Below are 19,548 nucleotides of genomic sequence, written 5' to 3' on the forward strand. Positions count from 1 at the left end.
ATCGCGCGCGCGACAGAGACGGCGAGAAACTAGGCCCTCGATTATTGGCTGCGAAGCGAGAGAGACGGAGCCATGCGACGCGACGCTGCCGAGATGTGTACCGCGCTCGGGCAAGTAGTCGACTGTAAGGTGCCAGCTGTTGCGCCGTACTGATTTTCCGTAGCTTTACGCTAGCTCGACGTACCAGCTATTTCATCGAATAAGTGTGTCGCGCGGCTCGTATCGCTGATCGACATGACTGCCGGTCATCTCATACAGCTACTGATCCTTCTAATACTCGCCGGTAGCTGCTGTGCCGCGTATCAAAATCCGATAATGAAAGCTCTCCATGGTAAGCACATAACCTCAAAGTTCAATACCCTGTTACGATAAACCTTTCTACCCGACGACGACCGGAATTTGGATAATGTTCCGAGTGACACCAATGCTCGATTTAGGTGAAATCGCTTAGGAGAGATGGGATTCTCCAGCTTTGAAAATTTATGAGTTTTGAAAATACAGCCGATATTATTACACCGACACAACGAATTCTTTACATATTGCCCATCGGCGCATATAGTGAAGGTTTGAGCGAAATTTTGGAGAATGCTAATGCTTTATATTTGAAGGTAAATTGTTGATATTTGTTGTAATAAAGTGCAGCATTCGAGCCGAGAATTATTGAAAGATCTACACCGTCGCTGAACAAGTTTTCATTCGACTTGAACGCTCGATCGGCAAACAATAAGATATCGATGCGACTGAGGAAATACAACGTTGTGTCGTTCTTATTTTGTATGAAACGATAGCCAACACACTTGTGAAACTTTTTTGTTTAAAATGAGACCAAAAACATATTGATTATACTACAGTCATAAATAAAAGTATTGGTACAGCTAGCGTTTAATTGTAACTTACAAATTAATAGTTTAATGTTATCGAAACAGTTTCTTTAATATTCTATGCCTAGCGTATTAAAGATATAGAATTGAGATCAGTTTGTTGTACAATTTCATATGCATACGACAAATGTGGATGGATAGAATTATAACTCGTACCAAAAGACATCCTGACGGTTCCCATTCCATGGCCAGATTCTTTAGCAATAATATCACTATTCTTTAAGAAACTGCTACAACATCAGGTTACATATGATACAATATCTAGACATTGTCATACGTTGCATGGGATTTTTGCACAACTACGAATCGCCATTGTCTAAGTTTGTCCATTGGAGAAACTGCGTCTCAATTTCAGTTACACCTATTCAAGAAATACTAATATTGAATAGTAAAACAATTATTCACAACACAATTTGCTATACGTAAGATGACAACTAGTCGTACACAAGACGATCACTTTGTCGCACACAAGATGACAACTGGTTATACGCAAGATGACTACTGATCACTGCTGATCACTCGATAGTACTGTAATAATAAAACAGCCGATTGACACTAAAACTTCTCTACAGATTTCTTAACATAACATGTGTAAAATTTACTACTACTATAATATATTGACTTCCTTTCCTAAACCTTTCCTACAGCTCGATACAATAATAATACTGGATTAAATAAAATATGATTTTTTCTTTCTTTTCTGTCACAACCATACAATTATAATTCTACCATCAACCGATCTGAGACAAACTTTCAAATATTTCCATATTTAGAAATCAATAAACAATATAATTGACTCACTACTCGATGCTCTTTCAATTCAATCTTTGTTTAACTAATACTTACGTATCTTCTCTTGTTTTGACACTCCAACATATTATGTTAGTATCAATTTACCAGCATGTTCAATACTTCCTTTGTTTCCATGTCACGGTCATTCGGCATTGTAGAGGAACCGATTGATACCTCTGTCGACCGCCTACGTGTATGCTTTCGGTATTCTTCAGCCTTGTCGACCCGTCGGATTCGAACACCTATACATAATCCGTCATCCATTTATTAACCCCTTGCACTATAACGAGTCAGTCTCGCGTTGAAGATTTCATACATAATCTATTAAATATGAATAATGTTATTCATTTCTTCTACATCGAAATAAAATTTGTTTTTTCTGTTATTAAAATTTAGGAATGGAGGTAAATGAAAATATAAGATAGTAGAACCGTTACTGTGGGTGACCAATTGCTGATGCCTTTGACTTGTTTTCGGGCATAATTAACTTTATATTTATCGAATAACACATAATAAATCTTTCTATTCTTTTATTTTGTTTATTTTTTAATAATAATGTTTAATATATCTTATTCGATAAAAATAATGTTAATTAATAACCGGCATCACTACCCTACGAGAAAGAATCTTATTTTATTATAGAAAAAAAAGTGCCAATCAACGTAGGAATGTAAAAGAAATTGTGGTGCAAGGGATTAACGAGTGCGTTACTCCGTTGGACATTAAACAGTTTTTCGGCAAATCGGTTAATACTCTCGATTATTATTATTCGGTTAATACTCTCCATAAATCCTACATTTCTCCACAATCCTGCTGTTTCTCGAAATTTCTTCTGTATGACATAATCTTCCGACAATCAATACCATGGAAATAATATTGGTAACTAGACTGCGAATGTTGCGCATTTATGAAAAAAAAATGAATAAATGCAATTTAAAGAAACGAACAGATTAGGAGAATTCAAGAGTATCATTATATTAGTTTCAGCTCATTGAAATTATTCAAAGAGGAAAGGTTGGATCCTGTTCCTTACAATCACTATAAACTATTTGTATTTTCCATACAAATTCATAATCCAACTACATTTAATATATATTAACACTCGACCGACGGGCCTTTTGACAAAAATATAACTAATAATTTATAATGTTATTCATCAATTCTTCTCAACATATTTTTTCAGCTGCTCTTTTTAGAAACTTTAGTTTTTCGATAGATATTAATTTTTCTTTAATCTTCCATTCAAGTGTTAAATCGAGTTTGTTACTCGCGCGCGTAAATTGAGAAAGATATTTCCTACGTTTCATGGTTCTTCATGGTTATTTCGATAAATCTTAATAAGAATGATCGTTTCCAGTTTATTTCACGCGAAAAAACTAGGGTTTTCAGCATTTTTCAATGTGTTTTATCGATTTACAACTAAGTTTTTCACCCTCTTCACAAGCGTGCGCAATATGTATACAGTAAATTCTCCCTAATTGACGCTCAGCTTGGAAACAAAAATGGACAATTTGGGCAGAGGAGGTACAATTATTCGAGCCTTGCAGTTCGTTTTTATAGTTACCGATTGTCAACAACTGTAGAAACGAACTGCAAGGCTCGAATAATCGTATCTTCTCTTTCTGAATTGTCCATTTTTGTGTACAAGCTGAGGGTCAATTAGGGAGAATTTACTGTACGTGATCAAATGAATACAAAAGGAATAATTCATGATAACTTGCTTGAAAACACATAGTTACTCGTACGATCTCAGATAAGACAATTATGCGCGCAGTGTCACAATACCATAAAGCTCACTTTTTCCGAGGGCTAAAGGGTTTGCGAAACCCTTTTCGCTATCCGACAGATCGGCTGAACATTCACTGTCCCACAACCCCGGCACAAACTATTCTTTGGCATTATTTGAGGTCTACCGCACTTTCCTTCAAAGGGTGATCATCTCAGGTAGCAGTGTTCTTGCCAGATTGCATTGCAACTCTGTGAGTGGACTCGACGACCTTGATGACTTACAATTAGGTGCCAGAAAAGATGTGATAGTTTCTTTTCACCGTTCACTTTTTTTTACGCACAAGTTCTTATAATGTGTTCTTATGAATAATTGCGTACATTAGAGTCTTGCACTATTATTTATACATAGTAGACTCGTATAACGCGAATTCTTATAACGCGCAAAAAATTTTGCTACCACCGTTTTCATATAACACGATTTCCCGTACAACGCGCGCTATTATATATAATATAATTAAATATATATAATAAAATTAATAAATTATACTATAATAAAATGAAAATATGTAAAAACGAACAGCAAATTATACTAGAATGTAGGCTTTAGGACGTAAACTGTGGACGATTCGGACGGTGATTAACAATCAACACTGCAAAAGTGTTTTCCCGGTTTTTTAAATTATTTCTTCCGTTCAATTTACATGAAACACAACGTTTCATTGGAACACAATGGTAACATCATTCGTGGTATAAAAGGAAGTCTTTCGTTTGACGGGATTTCCTATAACACGAATTCGTAGAACGCATCACTTATCGCGTTATGGAGGAGTCATGTTTCAAGGTCCAATATTGCAGTTTATTTTTATACATTTCGAAATGATATCACGCTTCATAGATCCAGGGATTGTATATCGATTCTGACTAAAACAGTTATAAAGAACCGAAAAAGTCTCCTAACTGTTATATGGTATATCGATTTCAGTTTCAGTTTTTCAGCACCGATATTACATATATAACTGTTATCTTTCAGTTGTCGGTTTCGGTAATGCATTTCGGTTATAGTTCTATTTTTACGTAAATAGATTGCATTTCCTTTATGTATGAAAGTATTGTATAATTACAGTATTCATGAAATATTTAAACGCTGCCGAGCGTTTCTGTTTGTCACACAGAACCGTAAGGTAACAGTTATATACCGATATTATATCTGTACTGAATTATCGAAACCGAAATCGATATAAGCCAGACCCTATATACCTTATACCAGTTGAAAATTGCCTTCATTAATTGCAAGTTGCAGGTGCTTAACAGACATTCATTCCTTTTCTTAATTACTTTAATGAGCTGACAGTAATACAATAATATTTTCAAACTGTTTAATTATTTCTGCTATTGTTAAAATCCGATGTTTAGTATTTTCATATCGTAATCATTTTATTCTACTATACTCTTTTGAACACGAAATCTTACAAATTTTCTTATAAATTTTTTTCATTTCTTTCAACTGTATAAAATCCGCAGTTTAGTGATAAGACTTTTTCGGTTTTCCATAACTGCTTCAGAAACGGACACCTCAATTGTAGGCGTTAATTCGCTAAGATTTTTTTGATGTCAGAAATGTGAGTGGATAGAATTGATACTTGCTCAGTGACAGTTCTGGAGTAAATGCTGAGCAATCTAACATAATACTCTTACCAGAAGGCACCCTCATCTTGCGTATCCCGTGGTTAGATATTTTAGGGACAATATCATTGTTCTTTAAGAAAACCATATAAGGTCAGGTCGCCTGCCATACTTAAAGATTCCTAACTTTCAAAACATGTGTAAATGTATACAGGTGTCGCGTAGGGTTTGTTCGGTGAAGAAATTATTACACCTTAAGGGAATATTCTAGCCTAGAACGTGTTTTTTTGATATTTTTTTTATAAAGAAACTATACAACTTCTTGCATCTGTGTATCTTTTTATATATATATTTGTCACTCTTTCAACAATGTTTACAAATTTTTACAACGAGAAATAGTTAAAATTGGTTGTAGTACAGAGCCTTGTGAGCAATCGTATATCAAAAAGACGCCCTTATGGTTGCCATAATTCCGGCCGTTCCATTTGTCTGAAACAAAAAAACAAAAGAGATCCTTAATCAGGATGTGTTTACACGAACCACGAGGGAAGAAAATAGATAATTAAAAAGGTGGCAGCATGTTAAAGTTGAAATATCGATTTTTGTTAGTCTTTTTAAACTTGAACAGGTTAAAAAAAAATAGAAAAAGTAGTGATTTTGATTTCATTGTGGTTCGAGCTACAGTACTTGCTAAAGGTACAAACCAAATGTGAATGAAATCGGTCAAGTAGCCTTTGGGATGTAATGGCAACCAATTCAAAAACATCTAAAATATTTTTTGTATTATTTAGATGAAAATCATACTTACAGTTAATCTGCCAGCCCAGGACCATAGAGAGGATCTTCCTGTTACAAAAGGAGGTCCGGAATTTCTTCTCCTTCTGACGATCTGCATGTATCAGGTTGTGATTTATCTGTTTTTATGCCCTGTGCACCACATATAACTTCATTAATTTCTCGAATCCAACAGTATGCTTTGGTAGAAATATTTTCAAGAACATATATTTTCAGAAAATGAAATTAAAATATATTGATTTTTGGAATATTCTAAACTAAAATCCCGCCCTTAGAAGTTATACCGAACCTCTTTCTTGATTATAATTTAACCGAAACTGAGATAGCTTGTAGTCCTATGGCTTTGATTTCGCTTTAACATAAGTTAACATGTAATTGTATATTTAAAAACTATGTTTATAGCTTTCTAATATTTTTGCATATGACTGTATATCGCAGGGAATCATAATCAATCGACTGTACATTTTGTGCAGTTATAGCAAAAATTATTAGATGTAGTTTAATCATTTCCGGTCGGAATCCTTAGAACAAGGAATAGCCAGTTGGGTACAAATGTTACTCTCGCTGCAGTGCTAATGCGCATTCATCATTTACTGCTTGAATTTTACATTAATTTAATTTATTTTATATATTTCTAAGAAATGAGTATTGCGTTCTATTTTTTGTGGTATTATGTTTTATATTCTTTCTGCATACGAATAATATACTGAAAGCATCAGAATATACCAGAAGTTCGAACATTCAACACACATACTACTTGCAGCACACAGAACACTTTGTTATGTATTAAACTATTTGTGTTATCAAAAGAGTGTCAAACTTAATTACACCTCGAACTGACCAGTTCCGTGATATTTTATTAACGAACGTTTGGCTATCGTGAGGTTTGAGTATTAAAACACTGATAATGTTCGCTATTAAAATAATTGTATAGAGAACTCCCAGTTTCAATTTACAAAAAAAACTAGAATGTGATAAAATGTCATGAAAAAATAAACATATGTTACTTGTATATATTGTTATTAGTAGTAGATAATTAATATAAGTTAATGAAACCAATGACAATGCCTTAGAATGAGGCATCAAATATCAACATCGGTAAATTATTATAATACTTTGATAATAAATATTCTGAACTTTCGTCAAAAAAAGATTCGAAGCGCAAAATTTAATTTAATTTAAAAAGGAAATCAGTCGAAGGAAATTAATATTGTATAAATAAGAATAAGTAAACAAGAATATATTATTTCATTTATATCTTTACTTATAAAGGGTATTCCAAAATTATTGTGCAAGCGAGAAATAAAGGGTTCCTGAGGTCATTTGAAGGAACTTTTTCCTTAGCGAAAATGCAATCCGCGGCTTCGTTAACGAGTTATTAACGAAAAGCAGTGACCAATGAGAGGCGAGCTTCGGCCGCCACTTGATCTCGCCACTCATTGGTCAGTATTTTTCGTTAATATCGCGTAAACAACGCCGCGAATTGCATTTTTGCTAAAGAAAAAGTTACTTCGAATGACCTCAAGAATCGCCCCTTTTCGGGTGTTAACATAATTATGGGATACCCTGTATTAATGTCAAGGATTGGTTCACATAATTGAAACTAGTGTCAGAGCATTGTTGTATACATACAATTAAAAATATTATGCATATGTGTCTCATAAAGTACTTACAATAAATAGATCCAAGAATTTTAACTTTTATTTGATTTCCACCTTTGGTCAAGATTTTAATAATTTTTATCACTAGATTCTGGATCTTTATGCAAAATAAAAATTCACGACTCCGATCCCGACAAACAGAAGTTAAATAAAAATTTATTTTTATTCTTCACATTTTTAATCCCTTACCTTACTCCTTTTAATCCTTTACTTTAATCCCTGAAAATGACGACTCCCTTCCGCAAACATTTTCTGTGCTAAACTCGAATTTGACAAGCGACGCACACCGCATATTTAAATGTTTAAAAATCGTATATATTTTCTCTAGCTCTTAAAAAAACGTATTATTATATTTATAGATTCACTAGCCTTTTTTCCCTATCTTAGAATTGTATCATTATAAGTTGTAATGAATTATTAGGAAATAAACAATATTGAAAAGGAATTTAAATCGTTTGTGAATTCTGTTCACAATAATTTGTATATAATTGTACATATATTGTATATAATTCCAATTATATATTAATTTTTTTCTTAATTTCATTGTAACTTAAGAAGGGTATTTTTCAATTTTTATTTAATATTAGCATTGCTTTATTAGTTTGTTCTATTACAAATAAAATAGTGTTAAATGAAAATATAAATATTTTAGTTTTATTTTATGATAACTTCACGCATAGATTTGCGTTAAATAAAAATTCATAAGAAATATGCACACGTACATTTCTTTGAAAATAAATTGTATGGCATGGGGCTAATAGCTTAAAATGTATAAAATCCACAGTCTATTCATTACTGGGTCTAGAAGAAAATAATTGATCAGATAGCCAATAAAGTTTGGATTGCGTCACGATTATGTCATTATCAAACCGTGTATGCAAACACTATATTAATCGAAAATTAACTTCTTTAACTGTTATCTGATTTGTCTGGACAATCGTCTATACAAAAGATAGCAACTTGAAAATCAATGGAACGATATTGAAACACTTCTTGTATACCAGAAGTGAAACTTTTGTTGAGGACGAGAAAAAAAGGTTGTTAAGAAAAGATAATGAAATCAAAAGATGGATACGTTTTTTTAATAATTAAAATCGCACGAATTTTTTCGGCTGCGTGACATGATGCATAACTTACCTTTTTGACTGGAAATAACAGATATGTTGATAAACACTTCGCAAAGCCAATAGCAGACCGTTGCAGTACTTCAAGCATATAAACCGATTATAATTATATCGTAGCTATTTGACGTTAATTCTGAGTCTCTTCGAACTGCAATGAAGTACATAATTAACAAGCAAATAGTGTAGAAAATAGTTCCTACATGAAAAACTACATATATCTAATAATTGAATATATTACCAAAGTTAAGCAATATATTTTTAAAATGATTATGTGAACAATATATTGTCTTATTTCACTTATTATTGTCCTATTTTTATTAACTAGATAGTTATCGAATAAAATTATTTTTTAAATGATTTATAAAATAACGTTTGCATGAATAAATTCGTAACAAAATATTTATTCAAAAACGCAGTAGATGTTTTCATTTAATATAATTATAGATTCACCACAATATGCAATAGATATAAATAATAAGGGAAATACACGTTAAATTATTTATTATTCTATTTGAATGGTTTGATTATCTGAAATAAAAAATGATTGAAAAATGGCTTATTTGAATGTTGCACAGAGTGAAGTTATTTTTCCCATGTCATCTATATGAAATAAAAATGATAAATTAGTTGAAATAATATATTACAAACAATACAACATTCATAAAGATTCATTTTGATAAGCCGCTGGCATCATTCGACTTTACCACTGGTGGTAATTGTTTTGAATAAAACTTATGCAAATGGCGTTTTTCCATTATAAATGCTTCGGACATAATGAAGTCCTAATTAGTCTTCAATTTACTTTACTCGTTTGTGTTCATAAATAAATGTGTAAACCAATATGAAATTGTTAAGACAACATTTGTTTATATTATTCCTTATCGTACGTTCTATTCGTACATTTATGCTTTATAAATAAACTATGTCCAGAAGGAAGTACTATATAACAAATATATAAATGTAACTAATAAAGAGTGCTATACATATGTAGATACAAACTGAGTTTTATTTGTTACGATACGTTGCATATTTGTGTACAAATTGTACCCAAAGAAATTTTATTGGATTTGTTTCACAGATATATTTGTACAATATCGTATTCAGAATGCGGATTTGTATGTGCCGAATCAAAATCTTTTTTATCAATTGTAAAAAACAGGAGCCAAGTAGCGTTCGTAATTGAATCATTTTAATTACATTTTCATTCATAAATTCTTTTAGTCTTTGTTCTGTTTATCAAATCAAAAGTTTAATCGTGTTTATTTGTATAAATTTTGATGTTCACACCGAGTTTCTTAGTAGATATAGGAGGTTCGTTTAGAATTAGATATACATATTAATCTTTTGAGCCTTTAGTCTGTACATGTAACGCGAGAAAAACAATAACATTATATATAATCCATTGAATATAATCAATTAAATATAATCAATTACTATGGAAGGAATATACTAGATAAAATATTTTTTATTTCAGGCTTGGATTCCGAGGAAAATCAATTTGAGAACCCTTCAAGTTCACATACCTGTTAGTATCTACAAGAAGTAGATCATGATCAGACGGATCAGCCGATCCTTACTCAATAGCACGCGTTTCTGCTTAATTTTCACTAATTTTCCTCGATAACGATGCTCCAAACGAAAAAATATTGTCATACATTTTCACCTGGTATTTATCATACGTTTACCATTTTTATTATGATGAACAGGAATTGCTCAGAGCTGCCCGTAGAGATTGCGGGTCGCGGAGCATACCTGGCACTTGCAACAATTTAAGTAGCTATTATTAAAAATAGATAACTGTATCTCCTGTAGTTGAATATAATAATAATTACATTCATTCATTTTTTATCAAAGTAGCAGTAAGCAACAATAAGTACAGAGCCCGAGTCAAGCGCCCAGTGCTAAGGGCGGTTCTGGAATTCCTTACAAATTGTCGCTGTATCCAAGAAGGGTAAATGACCAATGTGTCTATTCAAGTTACGTAACTCCATTTTCATTGCATGCGTGCATAATGTAATTACACAACATTTATGTATGCGTATGTATGCGTGTGTATACGTATATAAATACTGTCGCAGGTTGAGTTTACTTGTAATACAGTTACACACAAATGGGAAGGAAATGATGTTTGATTAATTTCTTTGGAAACTATTTTATTGCTATGATTATAATTCTAGTATTGTATAGAGGTTTCTGTAATGAAGACAATGGAATTGTCCTTCCTGATCCACATTAAGAATCATTTTCACTGGAAAAAAAAGCATTGTTATCGGCAAATTATTGTATCCCTATTAACGTGGAACAATATAAATATGGAATCATTTAAAATATTATATTATATAATTCAGTAATATTATACTATTATGTTATAAGTGTGCTAATATTATTACAATAATTTTTCTTTGATTTAATCTACAATTTCGTCTATGATATCGACATTTGCAAAATACACGAATTTGTCTAAATTCAAATAGAGAAAAGCATATTCATATGTTGCTTAAATAATACAAAATTACGTGTTCCAAAAATATTGTTACATTTGTATATTTAATACCAATCATTCAGCTTATGTATTGTAACGACCGATTCATAGACCACTGTGCATACACATAGATATATGCACTATGCACGCGCATTGGAAGAATATTATAAGTTTTTGTGAGCGACGTACAGGTGGCCTGAACTATGCGAATTTCTGTTTACGCGATCAATCACTGTACTGATCCTCTCGGTTGTTCGAGAAAGCACTGTAACATTTGAACTGCGTTTTCGATTTGTAGATCCTTGTTATGCAATTTACCATGTAAGGGGACTACGAAAAAAATAATAAATTCGATCATTTATTTTATGATTATCACTTTGCATAGCTCAAATAAACACTTAAAAAACATAAAAAAGGTGTGAAACTGTTAACTGTACAATTTACCATACAATAAAATAATAGAAAATAATAATAATGCTATTATTTCGATTCGTACTTCTACATTAAAATTTGTAGCATTTTGCAGATATTTAGCCTCTACTATTACAGTTCATACTTCCAATCGTAGATTTAAGTAAAACTTCATAAAAAATCAGGACTCAATAATTTCATATTATTATTTTAGTTTATCTCTCTGTATTATTTTGACTTACTTGTTTATATTTCTATTTCTATCTAAAATAGCAGAAAATAATTACGCAAGTTATAAATGTGGAATCGTAACGTTTAATAAATTTTACAGATAAGGAAGTACACAGCAGATATCGTCAGCTCTTGACCATACCAATGATGCATTCATTCAACAGATTACCACTGCCCCATATAGTAGAGTTGCCATTAATATAACAGACGTTTCATCTTCCACCTCGTTTATCATCGCTCAAGTTCATGCATACCAATATAACGTTATGTTACGATAAGGACTTCCCACATATCCGGTCTAATAGAAGCGTGTTCGAATCGAATATCGGCTTTTTCGTTGATTCGAATTCGACTATCACCTCAACTGTACCTGGAAAATAATAATACCCAAAACTGTTCAGGCTGTAGCCGTTGCTACAGATTACGACAACAAAGGTGAGTTAATCTTTAATAATCTCTTGCTAGATTAGGTCGACAAATATTCAATGTTATCCTTCTTTCACTCCTACATTAGTAATTACACTAAATCGTTATATATTCAGTTATAAATAAATATATAATAGTAATTATTGGAAACAAGCGCAACCGCGCTTGGGTCGTCATTCTGAACAACTTTTCCCTATACAAGTTAATTTTCGAGATATTATGGAAATTTTTTTACATTTCATATTTAATAGTAAATCTATTAAAAAATAAATTAAACTGTATATTCTGTATCATTGATATAATTTTTATAATTAATTTGTTGTTACTTATCTTAATAATAAACATAAGCCAAACTTAAGCCTGTGTTTACAAATTGAATACGAGATAGCAGACATATTTCCAATTGTATAATATTTATAATAAAGAGTACAACTAAGAAAAATTAAGGGGATATAACTTAGCGTTAATTTCTCGACAGTTAGATGTTCAGAACAATGATTTTAACAACGTGTTTCAAGATCATTGCAGTCTCTGAGATTATCCCTTTTCTCAATAATTAAATCAGTAATTAATAAAATATAATCCTTGTCATGTAACACATTTAGGCATATTTTATTCGTAGAATTTGTTCGAAGTTTTATTAAAAGGAAAATTATTCGTTATTAGGTTCCTTCGAAGGTTCCTTTACTTAACAATTATATTAGTATATATGTCTGAATAGTATATTAATCTAAATAGTATATTGGTATTTTCTAAATCTGCGAATATACATATACATACAGTATAACTACAGTAACTTATACACTTTTCAAAAAGATTGCAACAGCTAACTAGTTAAAGAAAATAGGATCAGTAAATGGCACGAACTTATGAGGCAACCTAATACAGTTTAATCAGAATTCAATACTCTGGCAATTTACGATGCAAAAGGTATAAATCTGGGCTAAGTAATTCCATTTAAAAACAATCAAAGCGATTTTGAAATCTCCAAAACACCTGTCCTGAAATGTTCAAAAATCTAAAATAAAAAAGAAATGTTAAATGTTCAAAAACATATCGTTTAGTAGTTATTCGAGGTAATTCGGCAGCGAACAAAGTAGAAATAATTTTCATTTAAAGAGAGTGTCGGATGCGGGCTCGATAATAAACTATATGACAGAAAGCAAAATAACAATCTGGACCATCGGTTCTTTGTTCTCTTCGTAGCACCCGTAGAATGGATGCAACATGAAGTTCGATCACGAAATCGCGCCGCGTGCGAACTCTACAACATCACGGTACAACTGTAGAACATTGCGGTAATAGTCGACGCACAACCAGTGGCGATACATTTTAGCGAATTGCGATAAAAGTTCGGTGGAGCATGAAATATATCAGATGTACGTACCTCATTGTTCAGTCAGGTTGACTGAACAGGACCTCAGCACTGGGTCTTACTTCTAGGCCATTTCGAATATGCTCATCGAGGTCGATAGCGTATCGAATAGGCAAAATTTCAATATCGATTTATGCATCTTGAATCATTAACAATTTATTTACCGGCAGTTTTTTGATAGTCCTTTTTATAGCGAAGGTCAACGGTTGAGATTTTGTAAAAGTACTGTTCAAAAGCGGCAGCAATTTCAGCGATAATTTAACAAATTATATGTTATTTCATAGAATGTAACAACTTTTTCTGAAATTGTAATTTAAAACAAAATTGTCGAATTTTACTTAAGAGAAATTCAAATAAATCATTAAAAATGTAATTTTCGCGATAACATTATTTATGTGAACGATGACATCATAACCTCAGTAAAACTTTTCGTAGAATTTTGGTTTATATTTAAATTATGAAAGTTTGAAACTATATAGGGCAAAAAAAACGAAATTGGATACATAGCCATTTTTAAGGTAATTTTCACGTTTAGTTGTTACGTGATAGAACGTGAACGTCAATTTAAGATATTAACTCTTGGACGGAGAACCGTTTTCATAATTATACAATTGACGATGTTTACAAACATTAGCTTTGTTTATCAATTTATCGAAAAATATATTAAGACTATTTTGGAACTTATAATTTTCTTCTTCTATACCCCTATTAATCTTTCTGTTGTTTCTAATGTAAGAGCAATTTATTTTATTTGAGCTATAAATTGAGTAATTAGGTGCAGATTTAAATTAATCCCTTAAATTAATACTCTGAGATAAAATGATCCGGTCACATCAGTCGGAGGGTTAAATTAGATGCACTATACCTCAATAAAGAAACAATAGTCAAATATGTTTTCAAATAAGGAATTTTATGACGTATATAATTACTTATTGTAATGCACCATACGCGAAGAAACAGTGCATTACAGAAGAATGTAGAAACAGCAAATTAATTTGCTCTCGCTATCAGCTCAATCGCGACTATTCTACTAAAAAATTTCAATTGTTGCTAATATTAGGGAATCAGGGAACAAAAGAGCAACTTACCGTAACTTTAATTGAACCCAGCTTTACTATAGCCTGCAAAAGTAGAACATTTTATTAAAAACAGTTAATTTTGAGAAGAGTAAGTCTAGTTGTCTGAAAAATTGATCTGTACATAATTTAAATATACGAATTGTTTACAATCATTTTCAATAATTGACTTTAGTAGAAATAAAATGTATATGTATTAAGGATTCTTAAAAGTAAAACATCATTACAATATGAAGTTAATGACGTAATCATTGTGACAGTAAATGAAAGTAACAATTCTTTTCGTTACTACATAGAATGTTTAAAAATTTCTAACGAGTATTGAAAGAGTAAACATTTATTTCGAAGATGCTGAATTTTAGTCACTGGAATACTATACACATACTGTGAAAATTCAGTTAGTCCGAATTTTCGAAAAGAAATTTTTCAGAATGTTTAAAACATAATAACGACATTTTAATTCTACAAATAATAATGAAAATGTTAACCCCTTAACGCACAGATTTTTTTTTTTAAACCGGCCAAAAAAAATCAATTTTGATGTACTGCGCTTTTGTTCCATGGAGGAAGGCTATATTTTATTCTTGAATAAATAAGTGTTATAGCTTACAATCCCATGTAAATGATAAATATCAATAAAACGATTTTTTTTCTTTGCTTCCACATTGTTACTTTCAATTTTCGATTATATTCGAGTGTGAAAAATTATAGCAGCATAAAATATAACGCCGCTCGAATTATCTCGAGTGTGCACAGTTTGGCCTGTTTAGCGCGATCGAATTAACACGAGCGTACAAGTTAAGGGGTTAATTAGTTAAGATGGCAATCTCATTTCACTCGTTTTGCTTATTTGTATTGAGTTGGGCGGAAAATCACGTTGCCGAATGTAAATAATTACCGTTTGTTTTGATTAAAATTTGATCGATGCGTCGTTGTGCAGCTAACACTGCATTGCTTTCGATCGATTTCTATCTTAATCGATAAACGCGGAACGAACCTATCGTTCAACCTACAATACACAGCTTTTTCAATCATTCTAATCTCTACACCGAACATACGAAGATGAAACTTACTTAATAATTACAACGAACATACAAGGTACATAATTTCATGTTCTGTAGCCTATTTTTCGAAAGCAGCGACCTTACGTAGTGCCATTTGTCGCAATAGCTGTTCACCCCGCCATAATAATATGACCTGACAATATTGAGATACTCATTGTGGGGTAGACAGCTGTTACGCACGACTGTCGATACATCTCGAATCTATTCTTTTTCTTTTTCGAAATAATAGAATTTCGACAAACTCATAGATCTTATACTACAAAATAGTTTCGTCAATAAGAAGAATCTCTGGCGGTTACACCAGAAATGGATCTGCCTATGCCACAGAGGCTACTTAAGATGACGCACTTTCTGCATACAGTCTCGTGCAGGATCCAAGCTGCTGCAGTCATTTAGGTACGTTCATTCCACACATATTACTGCAATCGTAATTAAGAACTCCTTGTAAAAAATACTGTAAGTGTCAAAATCAAAGATCTCTGTTTAATCAGTAAATGTGTCCACGTGTCAATGATAACACTGTAGTATAGAGTTTTAATGCAATTTTCTTTCGTAAATAATTAATATAGGAACACTATGATTTGCTCGAAACATTATAACTGATCTGCGGATCTTTATGCAAAATAATAGTTATCCGCAGCAATTTCAAAAGATAAGTGCTACATGTACATTCAATTCTTTTTTTAATAGTTTCAGCAATTTGAACACGATACATCGATACACTTTAATTATTTGAATTGGTTCGCTGTTCTAAATTGCACCTATTCGCCTGCGTGATAAATACACAAAATCCTCAATTGTAACATTTTCTTTTGTAACACATTATACTTGATAATAAAACGTACATGTTGGCAACATAGATTATTGGCTATTTGTGCAAGGAATGCTGGGCTATACATAATTGAGCCTTGCACATTGCAACATTCGGTTCTCTTTACAACTAATTAGAAATCGTTTGACTTTTAACATCTACAGGGTTTATTACAAGGAATTTTTTATTATCGTGCAAAATCAACGTCATTGAACATTCTTCCTTTTTTCAGACCATGCTCTTCCAAACTTCATCTGCGGCTGGTTCTTCATAGGTCTCGCATAATCCCTTAACAGAATACTGTGTTTCGTATAGACGGACAATCGATAAATCTGTTGTTTGTATCGAACAATGCTCGGTTATATGATTGCACGTAAGTATATTTTGAATAAAATATTTCTTTACAATTCGTTACTGCAGCAAAATTAATTATTGAAACGTTATCCAGAGGAAGGAAAACATTCAGATTATAATTGCTCAAGTAGTAAGTCAACTGTAGATATTGTGTTTTAACAATTTTAGCTTTCATGGGGTCGTTTAAGTTCATACAGATTTTATAGGTTTTCATGATTTCGAAATATCAAATCAATATAACAATAGCTTTTTTTATATAAAACAGTATTTAAATAAAAATAGGTAGAAAATAAAAGTTTTCTTTTAAACAATTTCTTAAAAATTCTAAACCAGGTAGTGGATAAGCTTTGGCGTAACAAAGTATAATTTTAGTTTAACAATCGAAAATGATGAAATTTTACAAAATTTTAAAACAAAATACTTATAAAAGGAACAACATTTTTCATTCAGTATAATCTTTCATATTAGTGAAATCATATCTAAATGTGTGTCAATGTTAATTAATATTAACTTATGGCAGATAAATTATCTTCGTTGCGAGACAGTGTGCGATTTTGATCTCGTGCATCACGCATGTAATTGAAACAACAATAGTAAAAAAATCAGTATGATAGAAATATAAATGACTTCGTAAATTCTTTATTTGTCAATGAAAAACTAAGTTAAAATGAGGTAAATTTACAATGAGAGAATATCTATTATCTAAACATCGTTTTGCTCTAGTTAATATAAAGTATCCATTAAAGCTATATCAAATTGACATGAAGGTCGAATGAGTGATCAAACAAACACGTAACTGCGTAATATGAACAAGCAGAATCTGCTCCAAAATTCCAAACCGCCAAGAGTTCCCGCAAAATCTAAATAATTCGTTTAATGAAACTGGAACTGTAAAGTTAAAATTAATCATAGTGGATGGTATTCCAATTCTTTTGTGGTGGTAATATTCCAATTCTATTCTATTTGTATTGTAAAATTCAACTTGTTCGAATAAATTCTCTTTTGTCTCCTTAAAGTAACCATGGAACTAATGCTAGTCTGACAAGTTTGCTGAAACTTTGACGAACATTTTTGAAAAAGATCGGTTTTTTACGAAAATGAAAAAATAAGACTCTTTCAGAAATAACTTCGCACAAATTTATTGTCATCAAAATACGACATAATTTTTATTGGAACTATTCTTAGATCGCTTTTTTCGTTTGCGATTTATGAACATTTGGAAAGACCGGTTCGAATAAAAGGGTTGAAGGGCACAAACGAAATACGACTAAATTCTTGGTTAGGTCTATTAACCAGTTTGCTGTCGCAACCTCTTTGAACAGTGTATAGCTACCATATGTCGCAAAAAAGTAAGCAGTGACACTATATACTATGTACAATTTATTCATAATAATTATTTTTATTTTTTTATTTGTTCGTTTTATATCGTTTTGGCCTCCAAAAAAACACCTTATCTACAAATATATTTTAGTTTTCACTAAAATTGCAACGTAAACAGCAAATTTTTACGCACGGTTAGTATACCCGTCGTAACACAAAATATTGCCATTTCGTCACGGCGAGTACACTCATCAAAAACAATTAACTGATTAAACCACTTGTAAGAAGTTTTGTCAAAATCGTGAGTCGAAAATGCTCCGACAATCAGACCAATGTTAAATCCGCAAACTATCAAGAAACCGTATTACTTTGATTGTTTCAGAAAGCATCGGGTATCACCATCCTCATCACCCGTCAGGGTTATACTACGAGCCTGAGAACCTGTCACGGTCTATCGGTTCTCTTCTTCATCTGGCCAGGTAAAGAGACACCATCGACGAAGAAACCGCGTGAAACGTTCAAGTGTCCCATACCGAGCGGCTCGTGGGAGAGGTCACGAGGGGTTGTAGCAAATTATAGGAAAATAATGAAAGCCGGCTTAAAAGCACCGGAGATGAATAAAAGAAAAGGGAGAGCGGGCCAGAGAGAAACAGCTCCGCCACCTCGAGCCGAACTGAACCGAAGTTAGTTTCAGTTTGGCGAAGGGATGAAGCGTAGTCGGAGAGTCCCCCGTAGCTTTTATCAATGTTGCCCGCTCATGTGGAAACTTCGCCTGGCAAATCCCCCATGCAGCTACGCCGGGCATCCGCGTTGCCTCCTACCTTTCTCACCATAACGCGGGCCGTGAGCACCCTCGCACGCATACACGTACAGATGCGCGCGAAAAATTCGTCGCGTGCAGACAAGCCCCGTGCCGAAACCACCCCATGACTCCCACGAACCGATCCTAACCAGCTTGAAAGATTCGCATTTACCTAATTGTGTCCCCGTATTTATTTTGCCCTGGGACCTATTCCAGATTACACAGCGCGCGCTTGCGTAACTGCATCGGTCTGATCTATTCCCCACAGACGGATGATCAGCCTGGTCACCCTCCGGTTAGACGATTTCGCTTTGTCTTTTGCGTAGCGTGATTCCGGTATTGCGGTTCGTCTAACGTCGATCGAATCGACGGACATTTTTTTTTTCCTTGCGAATGAATGACGAGATTAAGCTGTTAATTATAATTAGACTGCGGAGTTTTGTGTAAAATAAAAATTGTACTAGTTAATTGTAAGAAATATAAGTTACGTGAAAATGTCTTTCCTATTTTAATAATTGTAATATGTCGAGAATAATGTAACTTTATTCTTAGGTTTTTCAAACGGCTTTAGTGTTTTCTGTTTCTCTCAGTT

The 19,548-nt window shown here is 32.5% G+C and overlaps 1 long non-coding RNA gene across 5 annotated transcripts; it reads left to right on the forward strand.

The window, feature by feature from the left end:
- The first annotated feature begins 95 nt into the window (after window positions 1-95).
- Window positions 96-19,455, forward strand: LOC143260008 (uncharacterized). 5 transcript variants are annotated; one of them, XR_013034095.1, is made up of 6 exons: window positions 103-331; window positions 5,835-5,926; window positions 10,079-12,163; window positions 15,937-16,065; window positions 16,713-16,853; window positions 18,537-19,455. It is a non-coding gene; the product is annotated as an uncharacterized LOC143260008 (long non-coding RNA). The 5 variants fall into 5 exon arrangements; XR_013034093.1 differs by having other exon boundaries at window positions 191-331; window positions 10,079-16,065; window positions 18,537-18,633; window positions 19,173-19,455; XR_013034094.1 differs by having other exon boundaries at window positions 191-331; window positions 13,361-16,065.
- The last annotated feature ends 93 nt before the right edge of the window (window positions 19,456-19,548 follow it).

This window comes from Megalopta genalis, chromosome 9 (genome assembly GCF_051020955.1).
Source record: "Megalopta genalis isolate 19385.01 chromosome 9, iyMegGena1_principal, whole genome shotgun sequence".
NCBI lineage: Eukaryota > Metazoa > Arthropoda > Insecta > Hymenoptera > Halictidae > Megalopta > Megalopta genalis.